The following is a 26,911-nucleotide window of genomic DNA, read 5'->3' on the forward strand; positions in this document are numbered from 1 at the left end:
TGATCAGTTGAGTCTGTCTGTATTTAGGAAAAATGTCTTCCTATCTACATATTTTCAGGTGTTTAATATTTTCAGGTGTAACCAAAAGAAACCAATGTCTCTTTAGACATTTACTGGTACATTAACATAGTTAGCTGATTAGATGGGTAGAAAAAAACCTGAGCCTCAGTGAAGTCACTGGTAACCATTAAATGACTATAGATTGACCCAAACTGCTTTTTTCTTGGTTTGTCACTGACTTCATTTTAATGTCATTTAAATTGACTTTTCCTTCATCTTAACACAGGGAAATAAGTGAAATAATTAGGGTGGATCTTGAGCCAACATCTAGTCCAATGTTATCCCACTGACTTCAGGGAACGTCAAACCTCAAAATGTTACCTGCATGACTACTCTCTAGGCATCCATTTCTGTCACTGGACAAGGCCTGAAGTGTCAGGAGAGGTAAAAGGAAAAGTCAATGTCTACAAAAAGTAGACATTAAAAAGAATGCAATCTCTCATACAGAGCAGACATACCCGAAAACAACAGAACTGCTTATTGGTGGAGAAAAGTGCTAGCAAGTTAAAATAGCCCTGGAGGTTACAACGTAGAGCACCTGGCAAGGGAGGAACAAAATCTCCTGCAAGAGATGGATGTTCAAAGCCTGTTGGCTTAAAGTCTCAAATGACACCAGCACTAGGCAGGCCAAGGGAAGTCAGTCCCAGGCATCTGGTCCACCCTGAAGATGTGCTAAGTTTTTATGATTTGGAGAGCAAGGGTGGGGGCAGGGAGTCAGTCACTTAAGAAAGGATATGTAAGGCCCTTAAATTCCAAAAAGGAGGCCAAATGAAGAGGATAAGGGATGGATGGGCATTTTTAGTTGTAAGTAGAGGGGCTCTGGCCTTCCCTTGTGGCTCAGCTGGTAAAGAATCCGCCTGCAGTTTGGGAGACCTGGATTCCATCCCTGGGTTGGGAAGATCCTCTGCAGAAGGGAAAGGCTACCCACTCCAGTATTCTGGCCTGGAGAATTAAATGGACTGTGTAGTCCCTGGGGTCGCAAAGAGTCAGACACAACAGAGCAACTTTCACAGAAGGGTTCTAGACTTTGGTGGCAGGGACGAACAGGTGATGCAAATTCAAGGAAGGAAGTTGGGTCAAAGTGGATTTGGCAGCAGGAATCAGATCCATTATTAGTAGGATGCCTGGAGAACATAGGGGAGGACTGGAGACTAGGTTGGGGAAATAGGCAGTGCCCTGGCTGACTGAAGCCAGCACAAGTAGTTGAAACCCCTACTGAAATATTAGGAAAAGGAGCCCTGGGAATTCAGTTCAGGGTGGAAAGGATTAGTAGGGGCAATACCAATGGTTACTGCAGCAATTTTACGATGAGAAATACCAAAACAGAGTCTTGTCTGTTCTTTGTCCTTCCTATGAACAGACTGGCAGGATTATTTGGCAGCTAAGGCAAACCATAGAGCTGTGGGTGCTGGTGGCTATTAACTGCAGGAGCAACAGCAATGAGTTCTCACTTACACAGATGGAGGGGAAAATGTGTTCTGACCACCGAGTGGGCTTGGCTGGAGAAGGAACTGTATACAGGGAGAAATAGGGAGTCGGGATGATGGATGGACTAGCAGGTAAGTATTTGGGTTTTATATGAGAGGCAAAACAGTTATAAATTTTTTTTTTTTTTTTTTTTGAGGATGAGAGTGGCATCTCAGAAAGGTTAATCTAGGCTTGTGGGGAAGCTAGTTTGGGGTATGAAAACCCAGAGAAAATCATGTGCAGCTCTGAGCTTTGTGTTTGTTTTTCCCTTTTATCTCAACTAACGGTGTTGGTGAGGATGAGAGGTGTGGAAACTGTGAAGAAGAGGTGAAACGAGCCCTGATGTGAAGAGCAAGAGGTTGTGGTCAGAATGGTGTTAATATGAGAGTGGGCATGTGAAGATCAGGAATCCCTCTGATAAACAGAGGCCAGAGTGATGGGCGACCGTGTCTGCTTAAAATGCATAGTAGCTTATGCAAAGGGCTTCCCTGGTGCCTCAGATGGTAAAGTCTGCCTGTAATGCAGGAGACCCATGTTTGATCCCTGGGTTGAGAAGATTCCCTGGAGGAGGGCATGGCAACCCACTCCAGTATTCTTGCCTGGAAAATCCCCATGGACAGAGGAGCCTGGTGGGCTACAGTCCACGGGGTCTCAAAGAGTCGGACACGACTGAGTGACTAAGCATAGATTATGTAAAATCAGGAAACCCACGTGTTGGCATTCAGCTCCCCAAGACAGGATTCATTCCTGGTCTAATTTTTAAAAATAGTTTCCACTTTCCTCTAAAATTCATGGACAACTGTCATTCTTGAATTCTACTTTTTTTGTCATGCAGGTTCCCATTTTTTTTTTTCCTTTCTTTGTGCACAGTTTATAAAAAAGCAAACACAACCAGTGCAACCCAGTACATTGCTGAGAAAAACCTATTCTTTTTCTTTTTTGAGTTTTGACAGTTCTCATTCCTTCCTTTTCCTCATACGATTCATTGTTTAACCCAGTGATTCTCAACTGGCAGTACATTGGAATCACTCTGATTCTAAAGACAATGCATACAGGCGACTCCCCAAGATTCTGACTTCATTCCTAAGAGGTGGGTTCTGGCCAGGAAAATGATTAAACATCTCCTGTCATGATTCTAAGGTGTAGCCAGGATTGAAAGCCACTGGACTTTCAAGTTTTCTGTTCTTCTGAAAAGGGGAAGCCCAGACTTGGGCAGAAGTCAGATGATTAGGCTGGCATTTGGTGCCATTTACTGTTCATGCTCAGTCCACCCAGTGCCTTCCAGGAGGGCATTTGCCATCAAAATCTTGAGACAAAACCACTGACCCCCCGGTCAGCATGTAACACTTAACAGTCCTAAAAGTGTTTTTGCTACTTTGTGTATATAATCATAGTGCAGTGGACATTTCCAACTGGATACTGTCTCACTTTTTAATGTGATTTTTAATCAAAATCTAATAAGAGAGTTCTTAAATATAAGTGGGTCATAAATATTCAGATTTTGCTTGTCATTGCTGTAGGAAGCAAATACTAGCAAAGCTAAGTCTTTGTATTCTTAAATTTATTTTTGCTTTTAAAGCTAGACATTTTCTTTCAAACTTCTTTTGAAGTAGAATTATATAGGTGAACAAATCCTTGAAGATTATTTTAATATAACCTCTTAAATTTGTAGAGGAAGAGACTGAGAGCCCAAGAGCCGAAATGATTTCTCTCGGGCACACAGTCACTACGCCAGAACCCCGACGTGCTGGTCCCCAGTCGAGGATGTTCTTCCTCCGATACCCTGTCTTTCCCTTGTTTGCAGTCCTTTGTTTTCATCTATTTCAACATATATTTACTAATTGATATCTGCACAAATTGTGTAGACAGGTCAGAACAACTTTAGAATTTTTTTATTTTAGTGGAGAAAATAAAATGTTTTTCTAATAAATGGTGGCAAATATTTGTTTAAAAAGTATTGTGCAAGAGATACATATTCAGGATAGAATTTAATTTTCCAAATAAAATTTTAGTGGAAACAGCAGAACTCTTAAGAGGAGGCTGATATAACTGATTTTATTGTTACTCTGCTTTTCTGTGAGAGTCTGAAGCAGAGGTGAGTAGTATTGAAGAAATAATAACAACTAAAATCCTAAAAGATTAGATACACATGGGCAGATTGTAATATGCTATATAAATGATATTATATGCTATACCATTAACTGTAATATGCTATAGAACTGTAATATGCTATAGAAATGTATATTATAGTCATGTAAATCATAAAAAAACTGAGGACTTGTATTATTGTGTTCAAACCCTTTGTTTTAAAAATGAGGACTTCAAAATTTCCTTGACTGAAGGTCAGTCAACAACCTGTTGGAACTGGAGTTTAAATCAATTCTCCATCCTTCTTGTTTAGGATATGAAAAAATGGAAGGAAGGAATTTATCAGTCACTGTTTTCCTTTTATTATAAAAGTAATATATGTTTGTGTAGAAATATGAATTTAGAAAATATTAAAGATTATAAAGAGGCAAGTATCATGTGCATTTTTATAGTCTAATTTCTTCATTTTACATTAAGATTGCAAATCTATTTTTGAACAAATTATTTTTAAGAAAAGTATTATAATTCAATTTATAATTTTGTACTTAGGGATAATGATTTATTTAGCCAGCTCCTCATTAACGGATTTCTTTTTTTAGTCAACTTATAAGTTTTTAATATCTGTTTGTTATTTTAGTGCATATTTTAGATTAGTTCCTTAAGACAAATAATTTTTAAAGTAAAGTATAAATATATATACAGCTCTTGATAAATACTTCCAGATTTCCTTCTAAAAATGCACACACGAATTTAAGTGTGTGGAGTTGCCAATTTCACCACTCTCTATTATTCTGTTTGCCTTCTAGAAGTCAAGCTACCCAGCTGCTATGACTCTCTTCCTGTAATCTAATTATTTAAACACAAGAAGTATATGTGTGAATGAACAATTAAGTCCTGACCAAATGTGGAAAAGTATTAAATATAAATCCAAGTCAACTGGATTTTCAATATGCCTCTAGTTTCACCACCCTGTCCATGTTTCTCCCAATATCCACTCACTGAAATTTGAAATAAAATTTAATCTTATTTTGTATGACACTTGAGATTTCTGAGCTAGTGGTTTTAACAAACCATGTAACAAACCATGTAAACTGGCTTCTGCTCCAGTGCCATGGCCTTCATTAGTCACCCAATAGCAGCCTACGTGTCACCCTGAGTCCCCCAAGGCCACCACAAAGATGCGGGCTGGGGGAAAGAGCAGAGGGTGGCTGACATCCAGCCGTCATCTGCAACCCAAACCAAAACACCTTTGCACCAGGCTGTGTGTGCCTGGAAGAAGAGGCACATTCTGCCAGTTTCTGCAAAGGAGCTGGCAGCTCCTTGCCCATTGCTCCCTTTCCTGGGGAGATGCTGGTTGTTTTTCTGGCTGGAACAGGAAGGGCATTTTGTTGCCAGGAGCCAGGTTCTTAAATGCCACTGGCCTTTGCAGGGCAATCAGGCAGAGGAAACCCTCTCGGGGCTTCAAGAACCTCGTAAACCCTGAGTGTAGACAACAACCAAAATGGAATGATTCCAGAATTGCCAAACAGAAAGTGGTGTTAGCAATTCTGTACATGTCTGTTTAGAAAGTAATTTCGTATCTCCATGTTTTACTTTTTATAGAAGGTATCTGTGACTGTGTGTGTATTTAAACAGTTTTTGAGTCACAGAATAAGCTAGTAGGGCTTTCCTGTATACCCTACGCTCAGGTTCCTTTATTAGTAAGATCTTACATTAATACGGTCAATTTACTATGGTTAAAGAGGCAATACTGATACATTATTATTAACTAAACTCCATACTTTATAACAATTTTCATAATTGTTTCCCAATATCCTCTCTCTATTTCAATATCCAGGTTGCCATATTACATTTGTTGTTATGTCTTAGCCGTGAGAGTTTCTCAGATTTTCCTTGTTTCGGTATTCTTGACAATTTGGGGGCTTACTGGCCAGGTATTTTGTAAGAATGTTCCTCATTTGGAATTTTTCTGGTGTTTTTCTCATGCCTAAAGGGGGGTTACAGGTTTTGGAGGAAAGAAGATCACAGAGGTGAGATGTTATTCGCCTTACATCTCATCAAGAGTATATACCATCAACATTTATGTTACTTATGACTTGACATTGACCTTGACCATCAGGCTGAGGTGGTTTTTGTCAGGTTTCTTCACTATAAAGTTATCATTTTTCAATACTGTATTCTTGGGAAGAAAATCACTATGCACAACTCATTCTTAGGGAGTTGGGAGTTAACCTCTGCTTCTGGAGGGTAGGATATGTATATAAATTTTTGGAAATTCTTCAGCATGGGAAATTTGTCTATTCTCCCCCATTTATTTTTTCAATCATGTATATCAGTATGGATTCATGGATATTTATTTTATGTTTTGGGTTATAATTCACTACTACATTACTTATTTTGTTGCTCAAATTGTTCCAACTTCAGAGGAAGATATATTTTTAAATATAAAAACACTCTATCAAAGAACTAAGTCAACTTCAGTAATAGGAGAAAAATTTTTTCCCCTTAACTGGTCTCATTTATACCATTCTCTAGCAAATAAAATTTTGATTGCTTGTAATATAAAGATTAGTGTTTGTTTTCTAATGTGCTAAGATCAGAGAACATATGACAAGTTTTCAAGGATGAGGTAGGCAATATGTGACTCAATGTGATAAGCAGTACCTTCCCCAGGCCTCTCTCTAAATCTCCGTGGTGACCCCGTGGCTCTTGGATAAAGGTAACACTCTCAACACGGTTATTCTTGGGCTATGTGGTGTGGCCACTGTCACCTCCCTCACTGGGTTCCAGTTGCTAGGGCTTTTTAAAGTTCCTTTAACATATTATCATTCCCATGAAAAAACTTTGGCATATACTCATTTCTCTCTCTCTCTCTCTTTTTAAAAATGTCTCCTATCCCAAAGCCATGCCTTTTGCACAGATTTTCAGTAATATTTATCAGTTGGCTCACACAGTTGTGGTGGCTAGAAAGTCTTAAATTTATGGAGCAGGCTAGCAGTTTGGAAACTCAGACAGGAGTCAATGCTGTTATCTTCAGGTAGAATTTCTTCTCCAGGAAACGCCAGTTTTTGCTCTTTTGACCTTCAACTGATTGGGCGAGACCTACCCACATGATGAAAGGCAATTTTAAGTCACCTGACTATAGATGTTAATCATACCTACAGAATACCTTCACAGAAACACCTAGGCTAGTGTCAGATTCAATCACTGGGAACTGTAACTAACAGACACGTGAACAAGTAAGATCAACCATAACAGGGACTGAGACAGAAAAGTACAATGAGTGGAAAAACATCCTAATGATGGTTCAGTGAGAGGCTGGAATGGGGAAGAGGGAATGGAGGATGCATTTTAATTGGCGTGTTCATGGGGGGTGGGTGATGTCTGAGCCAAGAGATGGAAAAGTAAGGAAGGAAGAGGAATTTGTATTTGTACAAATTCCTAGATGATATTGATGAGGTTACCTTGGGGACCACACTTTGAGAACCACGGGTTTTAAGAGTTCACTTCTTACATTATGCAGTTAATCCTGGGAAGATCCCTTAACATTGCAGAATGTTTTTCCTCGAAATGCCTTCCTCACATGCCCTGAGAGTTTTGTTTGAGGAGGTGAAATCTTGAGAAGGAAGTTTTGAAAGATCCCAGGACTGCTAGGGCTGCTGTCAGAAAAAATAAAGGGCTGCTGCAGATAAGGACCAGGCTTCCCTGGTGGCTCAATGGTGAAGAATTCACCTGCTAAGCAGGAGACACTGGTTCGATCCCTGGGTCAGAAGGAAGTGGCTACCCACTCCAGCATTCTTGTCTGGGAAATCCCATGCACAGAGGAGCGTGGCGGGCTACAGTCCATGGGGTCTCAGAAGAATTGGACATGACTGAGTGACTAAACAACAACAATAGGTAAGGACTGGCTTTCTTGGAAATGAAAAGAAACACAAGTTCCATCCACTTTTAATGAGTTATGAGACTGTGATTCTAGGTTATCACTCTGGGCAAGCGACTTAACCCTGTAGAAACTCAGTTCCCAATCAATACAAAGAAGAGGTTATAATGGGCAAGCAAGTCTGAAATGCACTGGGGTGAAATTCTGTGTAGTGAGATTGATTGGGAGGTGTGATTCAGGTCCTTTGTTATCAAATAGTGTATATGTGTTTTGTGCAAAGAAGAGGTTATTCCCATATTAATGTCCTTTTAATTCTCAAGTTTTTTTTTTTTAGAGTGGTGTGTTGCATAGCACTTTATTTTTTAATTGGAGGAAAATTGCTTTACAATGTTGTGTTGGTTTTTGCTATACAACAATGCAAATCAGCCATCAAGTCTTCTTATATTGGAGAAAAGTCTTGGTGCAACAAGGGTTGCAGAGAACCTAGGATTGGACAGACATTCAAGCTTTTCAGTCTCTTCCTTCATGTGGGTTGGCAGCAGGGAAGAGATTGTGGTGCATTAACGTAGGTGACCTCTAAGATCTTGTCCAGCCCTTACATCCTGGCTTGTCCCTATAGCCTGCTTACAATGCTCTTGATTTTGACCTAGTTTTATCATTAAAGTCACGAGACTGGTCCAGAGCACAGCTGCTACAGAGAAGTGGCTGGGAGTGGTCCATTTCCTGAGAGAATGTTCCTGATTCTCTGGAGCCAGGATCAATCTCCAAAGTCAGATGTTCTTTGCAAACCCCATGCGCCTGACTCTCCCATCCACTGCGCAGCCAAAAGTTGCCTTTCATGGCCTTGACACAGTTCCACGTGAGCTGCAGGTCAGGAAGCTGGGCTGGAGGGTGGAGGTCCCAGGAGCTTGAGACCTGGAGAAGTCTGGGGCTCTTTTAACTGAATACAACCTTTCTTCATCTCATCCGCACTGGACTTGTTTTAGAGAGCAGTTAATGAAAGAACATGCCCATTTTCTCCTAATTCTGTTTTTAAAACATCAACAACAAACAACCATTTATATACACAAATGTTGCTGAAGGAGACATTTGATATTTTACAAGGGCTAAACCTCTTTATTCAAGGGTATAAACTGAACCTCTCAGAAAGCCTTTTGTTGACTTGTTTTAAAAATCTGTAATTTGACATATGAACAGTTATTAAGACATTTTATCCTGGTAGGCATCAAGTGTGTCCTTGAAAAGAAATAGTAGATATGTTGACTTACCTGGATCAGCAAATTTCACTCTTGTTAGTCTCAACTGTTATGGGAGCCTTTTTTTTTTTTTTTGTATTTATTAAAGCAGTGCGGGGCAGAGTGCATGAGAAGCTTCAGTTCCTTAAAGGAAAATAAATGTTACCATTATGCTGAAAAGCAGGTCTCATGGAATAAGAGAGTATTCACTGTGACTTCAAATTTGTAGGCCAGTTGTTTCTTTGGATGAAATGTGAAGCAAATCTCAAGACTTTCTGATTACTTCAAGTAATAGAGGACCTCTGCTGCTGCTGCTGAGTCACTTCAGTTGTGTCCGACTCTGTGCGACTACTCACCAGTTAATATACCCAGTCCCATGTGAGGGGCTTCCCTGATGAATCTGCCTGCAATGCAGGAGACCTGGGTTCAATCCCTGGGTCAGGAAGATCCCCTGGAGAAGGAAATGGCAACCCACTCTAGTATTCTTGCCTGAAGAATTTAGTGGACGGAGGAGCCTGGCAGGCTAGAGTCCATGGCGTCGCAAAGAGCTGGATATGACTGAGCGACTAAACACACACACATATACATATTGCTGAGAATAGTGTTTTACAGGGGTAATTTTCAACTGATGGTTAAGACTGCCCATGCTCTCATTTATTCACTTTGTTAATATCAATATTCGTATTTGAAAAACCTCATCAATTACTTAACTGTAATTGGCAAGGAAGAACACACAAGTCATGGTAAATCTGTTGAGGTACTTGATATGCTTTGGTTCTAGCTAACTGTTGAGAAAGACTCCCATGTGAATGTCAAATCATGTGAGTTTCACATAATATTCCATCTCCTGTCTTTCCCCAGTTCATGCTCGAATAAGTTTGCTATGTGCAGTGGGATAAAGGGCAGTTGGCTTCTTTTTCCTTCCTTACATTACTTTGTGCCGCTTGCCAGTTGAATTTCTGATCTCTCGAGGATTGAAGGGCTTCCCTAGTGGCTCAGATAGTGAAGAATCTGCCCACAATGCAGGAGACCCAGGTTTGAACCCTGGGTTGGGAAGACCCCCTGGAGAAGGGACTGGAAACCCACTCCAGTATTCTTGCTTGGAGAATTCCATGGACAGAAGAGCTTGGTGGGCTACAAGTCCATGGGGTTGCAAAGAGTCAGACACGACTGAGCAGCTAACACTCCCACTTTCAGGGTTGAGAGGGGTGGGTTAGAAGCAGAGGAAAGGGCCAGGAAGTACTGTGGTGAGCTGGTGTTGTGATTTCTGGATCTGGCAGGTGTTTGAAGCTCGTGTATGGTGCTTCTGATTAACACTCTGTACCCTAGTTCTGGGGACCTCTCACCTGTGGATCCCTCCATGCAGGTAAGGTCACATTCTCTGGCTGGTAACAGATGGTTCCCCCTCAGCCTTGGGAATCAATATTGCTCTTGTTTCTGAGGTTACCTCTCCACTTTAGGCATTTCTTGTGGGCTAGATACAAATTGAAGCTGCAAGTGGTTCTCTCCTGCCTGTTGCCCATATTAGCTCCATCCTTTGCCTCCACAGACTTTGGGAGCACAGCCCAGTCCCAACACAGCCCGCTTTCCTTGCTTGCTATCAGAGCAGTGAGCCAAGGTCTTTTGTCCCTAAGATTTCCAGTGGATCAGACACATGAGGCCATTGTGTCTGCCAGTTCTCAAGAGATACTTATCTAATCTTTTTTATTTTTTTTTAAAGGTTTTTCTGATGTGGGCCATTTTTAAAGTCTTTGTTGAATTTGTTACAATATTGCTTCTGTTTTATGTTTTGGTTTGGGGGCCAGGAGGCATGTAGCATCTTAGCTTCCTGACCAGGCGCTAATGGAAAGCAAAGCCTTAACCACTGGACCACCAGGGAAGTGGTTTGTTGAATCTTCTAAAGGTGTGTTAAGGCTGCTTTCCCTGGGCTTAAGATGAGGGTGGACACATTCTGCCTCTTCCAGTTTAGGGAGAGGAACAGCAAACCACTTTCTCCCCAAATTCTCCCTTTTCTTGACTCCTTTCATATCTTGATGTGTGATAGGAAAGAGTAAAATCCTCTTTGCTAACTGCTTTGTTTTTCCAAACACTGCTTGGTGACTTAAACTTGCTGTTGGATTGAGCCATCTATTATTCACGGAGCTTGGCTCAACTCTGGGACTAAACAGCTCCATTTTAACATTTTGTTTGTAGATATATGCATAAAAGTGAAAACTGAAAGTGAAAGTTGCTCAGTCATGTCCGACTCTTTGCGACCCCAGGGACTATACAGTCCATGGAATTCTCCAGGCCAGAATAGTGGAGTGGGTAGCCTTTTCCTTCTCCAGGGGATCTTCCCAATCCAGGGATCCAACCCAGGTCTCCCATATGCAGACAGATTCTTTACCAGCTGAACTACAAGGGAAACCAGATACATTTAACCAAATGAACATGGGGCGGTTTTTTCCTACTGACCATCCAATCACTTAATTCAGTTAATAAAGAGACTGAATTAATGAGGTCAAACTTTGTCCACCAGGAGTCTCCATCATGTCATCCTGACTTGATTCCTGAACTTAATCTCCACCTTCAAGGAATATCTAACATTGTTTGGCAAAATTGGCCTTATAGTTGGAGTTTCTGGACTCGAATGAAAGACAGTATAGAGTTGGATATCATGAGATTTCCCAAAAGGACCATTAATAATAACTGCTATTTATGATCATGGGGATTTATGGTGATTGAGTAAAACAGTTGCTTCTGGTTATGCACAGAGAAAGCCAGCTGGTCTGCTGCTGTATATACGGTACTGGGCGGCCTCAGAGGCATTCTGTTCATTCCTCTTGACTTTGTCAGCAGTGTGGTAGACCTGGGGTCACTGAGCCACATTGTTACAGATATCCTAAAGGTCATTGAGAGAAGGCCATGGTGGACTGAGCTGAGATGCAAAGATCTCAGAGGTGACTCAGTGTAGCTACCACAAAGAGCCTTTCCTGAGCTGTAAGGCAGGGTGGGGACACTTGAAGACATGTGGTTCCCAGGGCATCTGTCGATCAGAACATCTCTTCTCACCCTATACTTCTTGAGGCAGAGATATTCCATATTTCAGATAGTAATAAACATCTGGTCAATGCTATATAGTCAAAGCTGTGGTTTTTTCTGCAGTCATGTACAGATGTGAGAGTTGGGCCACAAAAAAGGCTGAGTGCCAAAGAATTGATGCTTTTGAACTGTGGTACTGGAGAAGACTCTTGAGAGTCCCTTGGACTGCGAGGAGATCAAACCAGTCAATCCTAAGGAAAATCAACCCTGAATATTGATTGGAAGGACTGATGCTGAAGCTGAAGCTCCAATACTTTGGCTACCTGATGTCAAGAGCTGACTCATTGGAAAAGACCCTGATTGGGAACGATTGAAGGCAGGAGGAGAAGGGGGTGACAGAGGACAAGATGGTTGGATTGCATTATCAACTCAATGGACATAAGTTTGAGCAAACTTTGGGAGATGGTGAAGGACAGGAAAGCCTGGCGTGCTGCAGTCCATAGAGTCCCAAAGAGTCAGACACAACTTAGCAGCTGAACAATAACAACAATGCTGTATAACTCAAAACAACAGGCTTGTTGTTGTTATGCAGTCACTCAGTTGTGTCTGACTCTTCACAACCCCATGGACTGCAGCACATCAGGCTTCCCTGTCCTTCACCATCTTCTGGAGTTTGCTTGAACTCATGTCCATTGAGTCAGTGATGCCATCCAACCATCTCGTCCTCTGTTGTTCCCTCTTCCTCCTGCCTTCAATCTTTCCCAGCATTAGGGTCTTTTCCACTGAGTCAGCTCTTGACATCGGGTGGCCAAAATATTGGAGCTTCAGCTTCAGCATCGGTCCTTTAAATGAATATTCAGGCTTGATTTCTTTAAGGTTTGATCTCTGATTTGATCTCCTTGCAATCCAAGGGACTCTCAAGAGTTTTATTCAACACCACAGTTTAAAAGCATCAATTCTTCGGCACTCAGCCTTCTTTATGGTCCAACTCTCAACATGCATAAATGTGCTCAGTTGCTCAGTTGTGTTCGACTCCTGCCATCCAAAGACTGAAGCCTGCCAGGCTCCTCTGTCCATGGGATTCTCCAGGCAAGAAAACTGGAGTGGGTTGCTATTTCCTTCTCCATCCATACATGACTACTGGAAAAACCATAGCTTTGACTCTGTGAACCCTTGTCGGCAAAGTGATGTCTCTGTTTTTTTATAAGAAAAATTTTTGCTTTATATTGGACTATATAGTTCATCTACAATGTTGTGTTAGTTTCAAATGTGCTGCAAAGTGATTCAGTTATACACATATCTATTCTTTTCCAAATTCTTTTTCTATTTAGGTTATTAGAGAATATTAAGCAGCTCCCTGTGCTATATGCTATTTAATAGTTCCTTGTTGATTATCTATTAGTGTGTATGCGTCAATCCCAAACTCCCAGTCTATTCTTCCCACCCCAACCCTTCATTCCTGCTAACCAAAAATTCGTTTTCTATGTCTGTCAGTTTGTGTTTTATAAATAAGTTCATTCGCATCATTTTTTTTTTTTGGATCCACAAATAAGCGATATTATATGATATTTGTCTTTCTCTGACTTACTTCACTTAGTATAACAATCTCCAGACACATCCATGTTGCTGCAAACAGCATTATTTCATGCTTTTTAATGGCTGAGTCTGCATTGTGTGTATGTACCACATCTTCTTTATCCATTTCTCTGTAGATGGAATGTCTTTGCTGTCTAGGTTTGTCATAGCTTTTCTTCCAAGGAGCAAGCATCTTTCAATTTCATGAATGCAGTCACTGATCACAGTGATTTTGGAGCCTAAGAAAATAAAGTCTGTCACTGTTTCCATTGCTTCCCCACCTATTTGCCATGATCAGATCCCATGAACCTAGTTTTTTGAAGGTTGAATTAATTAATTAATTCATTCATGTATTCTTTTCCAATATATATAATGAGGAGCAAATATGTGCCAGGTGGTAAGCAAAGGACTCACAAGCCTCTCAACACCTAGTAAGAAACACAAAACAGAAACAATATGTGTAATTCAAAGTGACAAATCCTGTAATAGCAGGTCACCTACCTGCTCCCCATGAACAATTAAATCTGGTTCAGATGTTAATTTTAGATCATGTACTTGTGAGATAAAAACATTTAAAAAATATTAGGGGAATACAATGTTATCTTTAATGTTAGGTTGTTTAATTGTCTTTTAATTGATTTCTAAAAATTGGGAATAGAATGTATTTGACTGTGGAAGGAAGTCATATCAAATCTCCTTTGACATTTATGTGATGGATCAGAAAGCTTATGAATACATAGCAATAGAGTTTTCTTCTAATGTAAAAATAACTATTTGGCTTCTTTTGCAAAAATGAAAAATTAGTCATAAATATAAAACCTCTTTTTTTTCCATTAAAAATACATTGAAGGTCACAATGTATTCCTATCTTTTATTGGTACCCACATTCTTCAGATTCACTGGTTGTATTTATTGATAGAACATAACTGGCAAGACTAAAACATGGTTTAAAAAATGGGTGGTTTGTGGTTTGAACTTAATTGATAATCTGTACATAAAGGGATTTCAAATTAGACTGTGGACACATTTGCCATTTGAGTCGCAAGCATTTTAGCTGTATATCAAAGCATCTTCATACCTGATACTTACAGTACTTCAAAATATTTCTTCTTATTTTTGTGAAAGCCACAGTCCTTTTCCTGTCATGGCAGCCAAGATTTTGTCAACAATCTACCACTTATTTACAGAGGTTTAAAATTTGATGAGGAGTATTTACTTGTCTGTACAATGCCTCCGGGGGAGCCGTAGAAGGTGGTTTCAGCAATGAGTCTGAAAACATTGTAAAATAGTTAAAACTGGCATTTCAACAATTCATTCCTCAAACACACTGGATTCATAAGTGAGTCTCTGTTTTTCAAGTTTACATAGCTTGCTTCTGGTGTTAATGCTCTATTCCACACCTAAGGTGCCACTATGCAGTTATTTTTCATCCTCAGAGAAGCAGTCCTGATTTGCGCCCAATTTCAATGAGGTTGTGCTAAGCAAACTGTCATTTTGGAATGGCAATAAGCAAGGAAGGCTGCAACAACAACTCTTTATTTCATCTAAAACCTTCTGGTACCACGACCCTGGCTTTTATCATGCTTTCTATTACTTTTAATACATCATTAGCTTTTATTTCTGGGGCCCCTGTAATTGTCAACTACTGGAAAAATAATGGTGGAAGCTGGCAAGAAGAACATGCATTTCCTACATCATTGCATTTAATCTTGCAACGATTCTTTGATCTCAAAAACTTTAATTTGTCCAAATTCACTCAGCCTCTGAGTGGTCAACCTAATATTCAGACTAAAACATATGAAAAGATGCTCATCCTCACTCATAGTAAAAAAAGTACAAATTAAAACTGAACAGAGATATTTTGAGAAATATCAAAAGTTCAAAGATCCATCATATATGTGAGGGTGTAGGAGTTCAACCACTTATACAGAGGGCATTTAGGCAACACCTACTAAAATGTTGCTTCCAGGCTTCCCAGGTGGCTCAGTGGTAAAGAATCTGCCTGCCAATTCTGGAGATGTGGGTTTTATTCCTGGGTTGGGATGATCCCCTGGAGAGGCGAATAGCAGCCTGCTCCAGTATTCTTGCCTGGGAAATCCCATGGACAGAAGAGCTTGTGGGGTACAGTCCATGGAGTTGCCAGAGGTTGTACATGACTTAGCAACTAAGCACACACAAGCTAAGATGAATAATGTGCATATTAATCATATAAGAATTGACTTATGTACAAGATTATTAATTGTAGCATTGTTGACAATTGCAAAAGACTGGGGACAAATTAATTGCCCTGAATGGGGAACTGGCAAAATAAATTATGATTCTTTTAAACAATGGAATATTATGCAGCCATAAAAATGAGGGATATATTTACATAGCAAAACAGGGAGATATATTGTTAATGAAAACAAACATGATACAAAATGGAGTATGTGTTACTATTTTTAAAAAAGGATGTGGAAATGTGTGTGTTCTATATGTATGGAATATCTTTGGAAAGAGTCTTTTAAAAACAGGTAACACCTGTTGCCTCTAGAAAGGGGAAATTGGCAGGTGGCACACAGGGTTGGGAGGAGATTCTGTCAAAATGGTTATGGAAATATCTATTGAAGATTAAAACACTGACTCCATTATGTACTCAAAAATGAAGGAAAAACAAATTTTAAATAAAATAATACCTGTAAAGCACATGCTAGATTCTCAATGAACTGTCATCAGGCTTTACCTTAGGCTTCTAGTAAGATATCAATAAAGAAATCAACTCTAGAGAAAGGCTGTTTTGGGATATCTTCATTGTAGTCAAACCAATCCAAAAGAAAAGTCTCCAAAACTGAGTATTAGCTCATGCTGCACTAGCCCACTGTGAACAGAAATAATCCCCACCCCCACCCCCCCAACAGCCGAGCTTATAGAAAGGCTAAGGCAATCTGATTTCTTTTGCCAACCTCTTTCCTCCCCACATACAGACAAAGCCGGGGGAGGGGTGTGGGGTGGCAGATGATGAAACTTCCAAGAATATACACAAAGCTATTATAGCCATTGTGAGGCAACTACAGGCTCAGAGTCATGAGATTCTGGTTGAGTTTCTACAAAAACTTCTTTAAACAATGTGAAGAGTTTGAAACTGGAGTTGCAACTGATCAGTCAGCAAATGCTAGATTACCCAAAATGGTAATCGGGCTGGTGGGCAGAGATGGAAAAGTATGTTAAGTATAGAGTGAAGGGTGAATTTGGGCTGATTGGGAAACATTCATCTGAATGAATGCAGCATTTATTTTCAAGAATAAGCATGTCCAGATTCATGAGCAAGAGCTATATTTAGTTTAATTTTTCTTACGCCCATTCTGAAAAAGCTAAATTACCACGTCAGAGTCAAAGATCACATTTTACATGAAAGAGAAACCAATGGGAAAGGGACTGTTAGACCTAAATTTTTCCATGTTTTACACAAGCACTCAGAAAATGACCTTATTGCTTTTTATGGTCTTCTGCCTCTAGCATCTCAATGTACTGAGGGAGTAAATTTTAGGTATTTGGAATAGATTCACCTTCAGTTTTCCTTTGGGAAGTAACTGCAATGAAACATATCCTATGAAAGCCACAACTTTGCTCCCAGGCACTGTGTAGGCTTGTTTATTACAGATCATTAGTTGCTTACACAAAAACAAAGACCATCCAGGTGAGAATAAGGACATATCCCTGTTGAAATGTGAAGAACAGTTCATTCAGGCACCCTGGGGGTTAACCAAGAGATAGTTTGGAATTTTTGAAATCCTTGAGAAAGAAAAGGGCAGGATATGCTTTACTTACAGATAGCTCCTCCCAGGCCCTTTTGCAATTCTACAAGCAGAGATTTCTCTAGTTTAATAAGATTTACCATTTAAAAAAATTCAAATACCTGCATGTGAAGTGAGAGTGGAAATTAGTTCAATCAGATACATTCCTGTAAACTACAGGCTGAAGTTAAGACTTTGAACAAGCTAGAATTTGGATGAGATGGGGTTGGGAGAGTGGACAGTTGTACAACTTGAACTCTGGGCACCCTGCTCCAAATCAAGGTCTGAGAAGCTTGTGTTGAAGGAGTGTTGTGACTGGGACTGTTGAAAGGGGAGGCAAGGGAGTTGAGGCCACACATCACATGTGGGAGAGAAAAGAATGACTGGGCAGGATTTTTTTTTTTTCTGAATTCTGATTAAAATTCTGGGTCTCACTGGGGTGATCTATGTTGATTAGGGCTGGTCTCAGAGAAGAGGCAGGCTTGATAGCAGATAGGGAAGAGGTAGATGTTTTAAGGACAGAAAATTGAGAAGGGCAGGATAGAGAACACGGGAAGAAAAAGATAATTTGTACATTTTAGCCGTTCATTAGCATTTGGCATAGAAGTTTGTGGAATTATTTTTTTCTTCACATTTATGTACAAAAGTTGCTGGAAAGTGTCACAAAAAATAATGTCTTTATTTGAGAATCAACGAAAAGTTTGCCACTATATTTTTCTGAATCCAGTGTTTATAATGTTATACCCAACAATTTTTCCAGTTCTTTTAAGAAGCTTTGGTTTTTAGGAAGGTGAGCACTTTTGGATCATAATGTAATTCCCCTGATGAGTATGACAGCAAAATGGAAAGGTACTTGAGTGTCTTTCAAATTAGATTCTCTTGGAAATTGGAATGTGTCAAATACAGTGAAGCATTTTTTAGGTTAGGGATGCTCTATTTGCAAGTTTGTACAATTTACATGATACAGAAAGGATATAAAGTTTTTCTCCAGCTCCAGTTTTTCTCCAGTTTGATTCAAATGATAGATATATTAATAGGTATCAGGGTCAGACCTTAATAAACTCTATTCTAAGAGTAATGCATGAGAAGTCATTTCTTTATGTTTCACAAGGCAAGTTATTTCTCTGAACACAAGTTGTTTCAATATTTTAAGCTTACATTCTCAAACCCCTTCTCCCCATTTCTTTATCAGTGTTTTGAGAATGTGAAGCAATCTTGCTGTGTTTTCCAGAGTTGGAAGATTTTAAGACTCTAAGAATAGCCCACTGAACCACTAAATTACATCTTAATTTGATTATGCAGATCACAGCCCACATAAAAAGAAAGAAGGCACTATCAACATGAAGAGAATAGGGGTGGGGTAGGATGGGTGATACACCCTAAATTTGGAGATCCAGATTCTAGTTCAGGTGTTCTGGACTAGACATTCAACAAAAATGATCTTTCTTTATGGAGACAATTCAGGTTTGGACTTGACAACCCATAAAGGGGCCATTAATTCTAATAGCCTATTTACATAAGATAATAAATCTGAGTTGTTCTAGACAATATGAATCTTCTTCCAGATTCTTCTCTAAGCTCTAGTTCTGAATTCTAGCCCTTAAAATCAGTTCTTTGGAATTAAGTTATTGAGGAATTGAGCTGGCAAAGCAAATGTGATATCAGGGAGAGGTTTAAACATTCATTATTAAAATAGTATTTATTGGGGCCAAATATTCATCAGAAATTTACTAAGCAATGGGCTCATGATTTGGAAAAAGACAGTCCCTTTGTGCCTTTTAAAAATTTATAGGTCAGTGGGAGGATACAGAGGAATACACAGGAAATTCCAACAGCATGATAAGAGCAATGACCAGGGATTTTTAGGGAGCAATGGGCATTCACGGTCAGGCACACGGTAGAAAATCAAGGAAGGCTTCCTGGTGGCTGTGATATCTGAAGGGAGACTTAAAGGATGCATAGGAGTAAGTCAGATGAAAAGGAATAGGAGGAAGATTCCAGGTAGAATGAATCAAAAATATGAATATTTAGATTCAGACAGAGTTGAGAGAGTCTGAAAAACTGGAAAATAATTCAGTATGGCAGGAGCGCAATATCTGTGGGAGAGAACTCTGGAGAAAGGAGAATAATAATTCAAGTTCCATTGCTCTTGAGATAGATTACTCTTTCCATAGTATGGTGAATGGACAGTGGTAGAAAAAGTCTGGAGGCATATCTTGGGAGAGAAGTTAGTGGCCTGAAAATAATAACAGCAAGAAAATGCAATTGACTCAAAAGAGATCAAGGAGACAGAAATAAAAAAGATTTGTGAGAGATTAAACACAGGCAGGGAAGGCTGAAGGCTGGATGTTTGTGGCTTGCACAATTACACGAATAGCAATGCTGTCTGCTGAGACAGGAAACAGAGGGAGGAATAGGTCTGGGGAAAAGAAACAGTAATTTTGAACAAAGTGAGCTGCTAATGGCAAGCACATAGTAGGTGATCAAGAAGCCTTTATTGAATGAATGAACATGCAAGTAAAAATGTCTAAGAGGTATCTGGAATGGCTCCTGGCCAGCAGAGACCTTTTGGTTAGAGATTTCTATTTTAAAGTCTTCAATGTACAGGTGAAACTTAGAACTCTGGGAGTGGTGGAGACCCTCGAAAGGGAGAAGAATAGAGGGGCCAAGGGGGCCTGGAGCTGAACCCAGAGGAATATCAACAACTGTGGGCGGACAGAGGCAGGGATTCTCCTACGGGAAGCTGAGTAGGAGGGGCCGTTACTGCAGGACTAAATACAAAGGCCCTAGAAGTAAGCTCTTTGAGGGCACAGACATTTGTTGTTTATGTTTGGGTGGTGGCTGTGGACTTAATGTTGTCTTCCCTACATTCCTATGGTGAACCTAACCTCCCCTGTGATGGTATCTAGAGACAGAATCTTCAGGGAGTAATTAAGGTTAAATGAGGTCATGGGTGGAACCCTCATCCAACAGGACTGTGGCCTTCTGAGAAGAGAGAGCTCTGACCACGAGGGCAGAAAGCCAGAAAGTGGGTCTTCAATAGACTCGATGAAGGTGGCATTCTGATATTGGACTTCTGGTGACCAGCCCCGTGCGAAAATTAACTTCTGTTGTTTAAGCCATAAGGTCTATGGTCTTTTGTTACAGCAGCCTGAGCTGTCCAAGACAGGACCCAACATCTAGCAATGGTCCTGATAAATAGTAGGTAATCAGTATTTTTTGAGTGAACTGAATAAATGAGTTACTCTTTGGCATGTTCAATAAATATATTGCTCCTTTGAGACAGTAGGATTGTAATTGAGGGTCTTGAGAGATGGGGGAGAGAGTCCACTGGTTATAGCCATGGGTAGCCTGGGATCCTGGGACCTGAGGGAGCTGGTTATCTGGATGAGTGTGGTAACAAAATAGGAAGAAAGACCTGAAAAGATTCAAAATGCAAAAATCACCCCCCCTTTTTAAAAACCACTTGACTAAGGCTGGTTCTGAAATTTTGCCAGGTTTCTGGTTGGTTACTTGATGTGTGTGTGTGTGTGTGTGTGTCTATAAAGGTCATCCTTAACAGTGCATGATACTATTTGAATCAACTTGAATTTAGGCACAATCTGAATACTTCTCTCCACAGAGAAGTAATACCCTACTGTGGCAATGAGATTCCTCAAGTAAACAATAGATAAAGGGAGGGAGAGGGGCACAGTGTAATAATAATTGGAATAATTGGAATTCTTTCATCACTCATGGCACTTATAGAGAAAGTACTTTCTTAACTGTCTTATGCTACATGTCTTATAGTTAAATTACATTAACAGTTTTCTAAAAAAATGTAACATGAAAAGTTACTAAATTTTTTTAAGCTGGTGAATTAAATCTGAACCACTCACTGATTCACAATAAAGAGTAGCCATTCTGCCTAACAACCAAAAATCCAAACTACCCCATTGAGTTTTGGGTAGAAAGACAGGGAATTGTATCTGAGGTCCTAACTTTCATGAGAATTAGGATTTGGGGTTTGATTCTAGGCTTAAAAATTATTAAATTAAAAAAAAATGTAGATGGTCTGTTTAAGAACATGGTAAAGAATCCTGATTTCATTTGGCTCCTCATCATTAACTCGTATCTTGGCAGGCTTATGTAACACCTGATCAAGGAAAGCCTGTTATAGTTAAAAAGGTCCCTGAATAGAGTGTAAGTAAAATTCTGGGGTTTTGAGGGAGCTGATCCCAGGCAGAGGGGTCTGACTGAGAGGATAGCTATGTACCTTGATGCCCTTACAATGCTGTGTGCCCAGCATCACGCTGTTGTGCCAGTGGATAGAAACGGGGTATATTATGTGCTCCAGTATGAAAGAGGTCACGGTCCACATTTTGGGCCAGAAGGTAAAATAAATCTATGACGATAGCAATCATAGCAGTGGTTGCCTGGAGGGGTTGCATGTTGGCTTGAACAAGGCGTCAAGTGAAATTTCCTGAGTTATGGAAATACCGTAGGATTTCATGGAGACGGTTGTCATGTGCGCGTGTCCAAACTCATCAAGATTGAACACACAAGATATGTGCATTTCCCTGCATATCAAATTTACCTCATGAGACAAAAATCAAATGTCAGTTGAAAAAAAAAATCTAGGAGCTAATAAAAAGTCCTTAAATAGTATGAACCATTTTTAAAGGTGGAAACCTAACAGGAAATTCTTTTTCTTCTACTTTAGAAAAAAATAAATGGTGTCAAATAAATGTGCAGAAAAACCTCCCAAACAGAGCATTTTTATCATCAAAATAATGATCAGTTTGAACAGAGCTAGAGCCCCACATCTCAGACTGAAGGAACCATTTCTAGGAGTGGAAGTTATTTTGGAAATATTTCCACATTTAGTTTCTTTCATGTTTCTGTTGGAGGAATAATGTTTTTGTAAATGTAAAAAGCTTTTAATGGAGCTAGAGAAGAAACTTTGTTTGGTCACAGTATTATCTGGTTACGAACTAAAAATTCAGAGCTTTCTCGTGAATTATGCTGCCAAGAATTGCAGGCTTAATCCTCAAGATTGTATGAATTTAAATTTTGACTTTATGGCCTCAGTCAGTATGAGTATACCAAGATAATCATTTAGGAAAAACAGTTTGAAGATGGTAGAACGTTACATGGAAAGTTAGCTTTTAGAGAGGGTTTATCCAGATAAGTATAATATTATTTTATCCTTTTAAGTATCTGGATGAATAAATTAGCCAATATTTGGTGACCTAATATGACTAGGCACAGTGCTAGGGACTCAGAAAATACCCAAATAACTCTTTGCAGACCTTGTCCTCAAGGAACTTCTGAGCAGGAGGGGATATATAATCTATATATTAACACAAGGAAGAATGTAACACATGCATGAGAAATATCCCTGGTGTTCAGAGGAGAGGAAATTACCTTTGAATAAAGAATAAAGGAAGGCACTTTTGTTGTCATAGCATTTAGGCTGAATTTTAAAAAAGACCTTCCCCAACAAGCCAGCAAAGCGGGGTTCTAGGCAGAGGGGATGTCATCAGGAAAGCTTTGAGTGCTTGGAGCCTCAAGTTTTTTTTGTTTTTTTTTACTTTGACTGAAGCACAGGTTACACATCAGGGGGAGATACACTAGACAAGACATTATGGGAAGAAAGGAAGGCCTGAACTCTGGAGGAAGCTGTAATCTGGGTGAAGAATGGAGCCGATCATGAGAAAATGGATCTCAAAACTGTAAAAACCAACAAAATATAAAGCAGCAAGATCTAGGAAGAAGTGTGCAGGGGCAGATGTCCCTAGGAGATCGTTTTGCCAGGTGAGGTAATGCAGGCGGGGCACAGGAGTGTCGGGGGAAGGGATAAATGGCAAAGCTAGAATGCTCAGGCATGCCAAAGGCTACAGAAAGCCTACAGGAGAGCCCTAGGCGACTGCAGGGGTAATGATGCTAGTCACAGACTGGGGGGTTGGAGAGGAGCCCCATGTCTGGGGGAAGGGAGAATGATGACTCACATTTTCAACGAGCAGGCAATGCCCAGGAGACTGTTGGCAAAGTGGTCTGGAGATGCTCTCGATGGTGGAGCTACAGAAATAGACTTGACCCTAATTCCCCAGCAAATGCCAGGAAGTCAAGGATGGGAGTGTGAGCCTGTGCAGCTGGGGAGGGGAGAGGAGGGAACCAGGCTGCAAGGTTGTTTGCCAGAAGCACTAGAAGAAAACTGGCAAGGTTCGCTGTCCTTTCCCACCCACCATCATCAAGCCTGGGTGATGATTCTTACCAGGAATAGGAAGAGAATATGGGCAAGAGAGTGTTCTGGAAAACTGACTTTATCGGACATCTGGGACTAACTTTGATGGTTAGTTGTAGAATAATCAAAGTCTGTGAAGAGATAATGAGACTTCTTATCCTTCCTATGTTCAAGGAGAACAGTTGCAAAGTTCTTTCCTCCCTCTTTCTCTCCTTTCTTTCTTCGTTCCCTTTTTTCCTCTCCGTCCTCCCCCTTCTTTCCCTTTCCTCTCCATTCTTTGCACATTCTTGGTTTTTTTTGGACTGGACTAGTGCATGCATGGCCATGGTTGGCCTAAAGGAGGAGTTAATATTCACAGCCATCGACAGCAAAGGATTCTGTGCTCTAATATTGCAATATTTGGGGACTTTCAAAGCACAAAATACTATGTGTATTATGACATTATTAACATTTTGGTAACTTTTTTAAAAATAACTTTTTACTTCTTCCTTTGTACTGGTCTTAAGAGCCACTCATAAATCTCTCCCTAACTGCATGAGGTACCAGGGCGAGAGACTGGCCACTCCTGGCATTGTGATTAGAACCATTTAATACCCAAGGCAGTGACTAATGTCTGGCAACAAAGGCTCCAGTAGGCGTCACATGTCCTTAGACACTGGGTGAGGGCCACTAGGAGCTCTTTCCCTGTGTGTTAGTACCATGGTCAAGAGAAACGTTGAGAACCTGGAGGCTCTATGTGGGCATCATTGGGAAATAGACTCTCTACCCATGCTCAATGCCTCTACAACCAGAAAGCCTAAAGTCAGTGCCACACAAAGGTACCTACCTTTGTCTTATCTTCCTACTCTGGGACTTTAATGATATATTTTTTTCATGTTTACTGAAAGCAGTCAACTGAGCTATTCGTGGAAAGGTTTGTGGGTTTGGTTAACGAGGTGGAGGAATATTACATTTCAGTTGGAAACACATCCCTAGAATGCCAAAACATTTATTCCAAAGTCTGGTTTCCTAGTGCAATGGGAGGCACGGCAACAGTGTGTCTGTTCAGAGACAGGGGGATGGTGAGGAGGGACAGGGCGGGCTGGGGCCAGCAAGGCATCTGATCCAAGTGGATCCCAGAAGGCTTTTATTGTTAAATTATATTCTTCAGGAAAAACCACCCGTGTCACATTTTGTAAACTTGATATCCACGCACTTTTGACTGGCATTCTATTTTAGCCATAAGCCTGTGATTTCCAGCAAGCCTGCTTTCCCTCTTGCCTTGGATGGCAGCAGAAAGCGTGGCACACTTGCTAGGCTTCAGGTAGAAAGAGCAGAAAGGCTTGGGAGTGTTGGTTCCATCCAATAACGCTGACTTGAGTGTGCCACCCTGCTCCCCGTGAGCAGACAGCAAGCCTCTCCTTACTCTCCACTGCCATTCATCCAGCTCTGTGCGGCAGCCCAGCTGCTCTGTCTGCCGGGAGGGGCTGCCAAGTGCCCTGCCTACTGGCTGCTTCCCGATTCCCTGCCATCCCACATGCAAACACATCCCCACACGCTCTGCCTTGCTCACACCCGGAGCCACAGGCACATGGGAGCGCAGTCTTCCCTTCCTTCTAACTGTCTCAGCCCTTGACTTCTACAAGCCCATGGAACATTTCTGGAAAGACGCTCTTGATCCAGCAGGGTAGGACTGTTTTGATTTCTCTTTGCAGCTTTAGCATTTTGAGAAAGCAACTCACCTTTCTGACCAGTGTCTGTATCCGAGCAGGGAGATAAGGATTTGCTGTTTTCCCTGGATTTGTGTGTGCATCTCCTTCTGCTTTCAGGACCCGTAGGGTTCTTTGTGTAATTTGCATAGAATTCGGCAGGTTCAGATTTTTCAGAGTCCTCTGAAGTGCTTGTGCATGGTGTTTTTTTTTTTTTTTTTTCTTAAGATGTTTGAAAATTGAAAGTGTGATTTACGGAAACGAAGTCATCTGTAAAAAGATTGCTTTGGAAAGTAATGGTTGCTGGCCATAAAGAGAAATATCTGTGATTCATCTAATGTGTTTTTAACCCTTTCTTTGCTTATAATTCTAGTTATACTTATGGATGCTGAGCTCAGTTTTGGCTTCATAGTAAATCAGCTATATCTGCATATTATCCCCAAATGCTCTGTCTGTTCTTATAAGAATTAGGTAACCATGTACTTATTAGTATAAAGATATCCCCAGATATTACTGTCAGTGATGGCATCTTTGGCATTTATATATGACACAGAAATTTTGTCAGGTATTCCGTCAGGTGTTTGGGATAGCAATTAAAGCCAAGTAGCAGTTGTATCAGAGTTTATTAGACTGGGGACAAGGAAGTTTATTAAAAAGTATAAACTGTCCATGATTATAGGTGCACAATGTATTTACCATAATTTTTAAATATATATTTATACACATACATTATATATATACACACATTATATATTATATAATTTATTCTAATATATTATATATACATATATAATGTACTTGAGCAGGTTTAACTTTTAATGCAGTACCAAACTTTTTCCTGTTTCTTTTTCAATCTGGATATTTGAATCTGCATATCCTAGTCCAAAGGAACAGAAAGGCATCACTGACTTTCAAAATTTGTTGCTGAGATCATCAGTACAACATAATTGCTAAAGATGTGGTTAATGACCTGAGGTTCTGTTTTTTTTTATGGAAGGGTCACATTTCATATTCAGTTTTCTGAAGTTCTGGTTGCATAGTCCGTGGAAAGCATGAAGACCCATGTCCTCCTAACGGAAAGGTTTTGGTAAATCGTCATTCACATTAGAATTCCTAATGGACACAAGTACAGTACTGTGGTCCAACACAGACAAAGCGGGCTGGGAGAATCTCGGAAGATCGCGGCTGGAGGCGACCACTTCGGGAGAATTTTTTAGACGAGGGAAACTGAGGTCAGGTAGCACTCTCCTGAAGGCGAAACTCGGCTCTTCTATACGTACACCTTGAATCTCCGCCCTCTTTCCCCGGATGCCTGCGATCAGTCTCTGCAGCTGCTAAATATAGCTGTCTGCACGGGCAACCGCACACCCTACTCTATCTACCATATCTCAGTTACAGAGTGGTCCTCCCCAGGGTCATTCTATGTACACACTACGTATTTCCAGCCAACGAGGAGCGTGAATCAAACAGCACGGGAGACAAACAGAGATAGATTGGAGCCTGGCACGGGGCACATAAGGTAGCACGTTAGAGAAAGCTGGCCCCGGGATGAGTCTTCCGAGTTGGTTTGAAACCCGTCTTCTCCGGGCCACCTTTAGGAGATCCCTCGGCGCCCCCGCCCTCCTGCCGTGAAATCCAGCCTCTATCCAGCAGCGGCAAGTAAAGTAAAGTTCAGGGAAGCTGCTCTTTGGGATCGCTCCAAAACGAGTTGCGCGCCTGGAGTGATGTTGAAGGCAACGTCAGGGCCAGGCAGGAGCCCCTGGCCGGGGGCCAGCACCTTTGTCATGCCTTTGAGCTCGGGAGAGCGGTACTTAAAGTTGGAGACCCGAGCCCGCGAGTTGGCAGAGCGCGCTCGCGCAGGGCTGCACTTGCTCGCCTCCGGCCGCCGCCGCGCTCCT

The 26,911-nt window shown here is 40.7% G+C and overlaps 1 long non-coding RNA gene across 1 annotated transcript in view; it reads left to right on the plus strand.

The window, feature by feature from the left end:
- The window catches only part of LOC104989216, a 118,143-nt gene extending 94,586 nt beyond the window's left edge, over nucleotides 1-23,557 (plus strand). Inside the window, exon 3 of the long non-coding RNA XR_825351.1 lies at nucleotides 22,689-23,557. This is a non-coding gene — a long non-coding RNA (uncharacterized LOC104989216). The remainder of the gene's footprint in view (nucleotides 1-22,688) is intronic.
- Nucleotides 23,558-26,911: the final 3,354 nt, after the last annotated feature.

This window comes from Bison bison, unplaced genomic scaffold, assembly GCF_000754665.1.
Source record: "Bison bison bison isolate TAMUID 2011002044 unplaced genomic scaffold, Bison_UMD1.0 scf7180017864148, whole genome shotgun sequence".
NCBI lineage: Eukaryota > Metazoa > Chordata > Mammalia > Artiodactyla > Bovidae > Bison > Bison bison.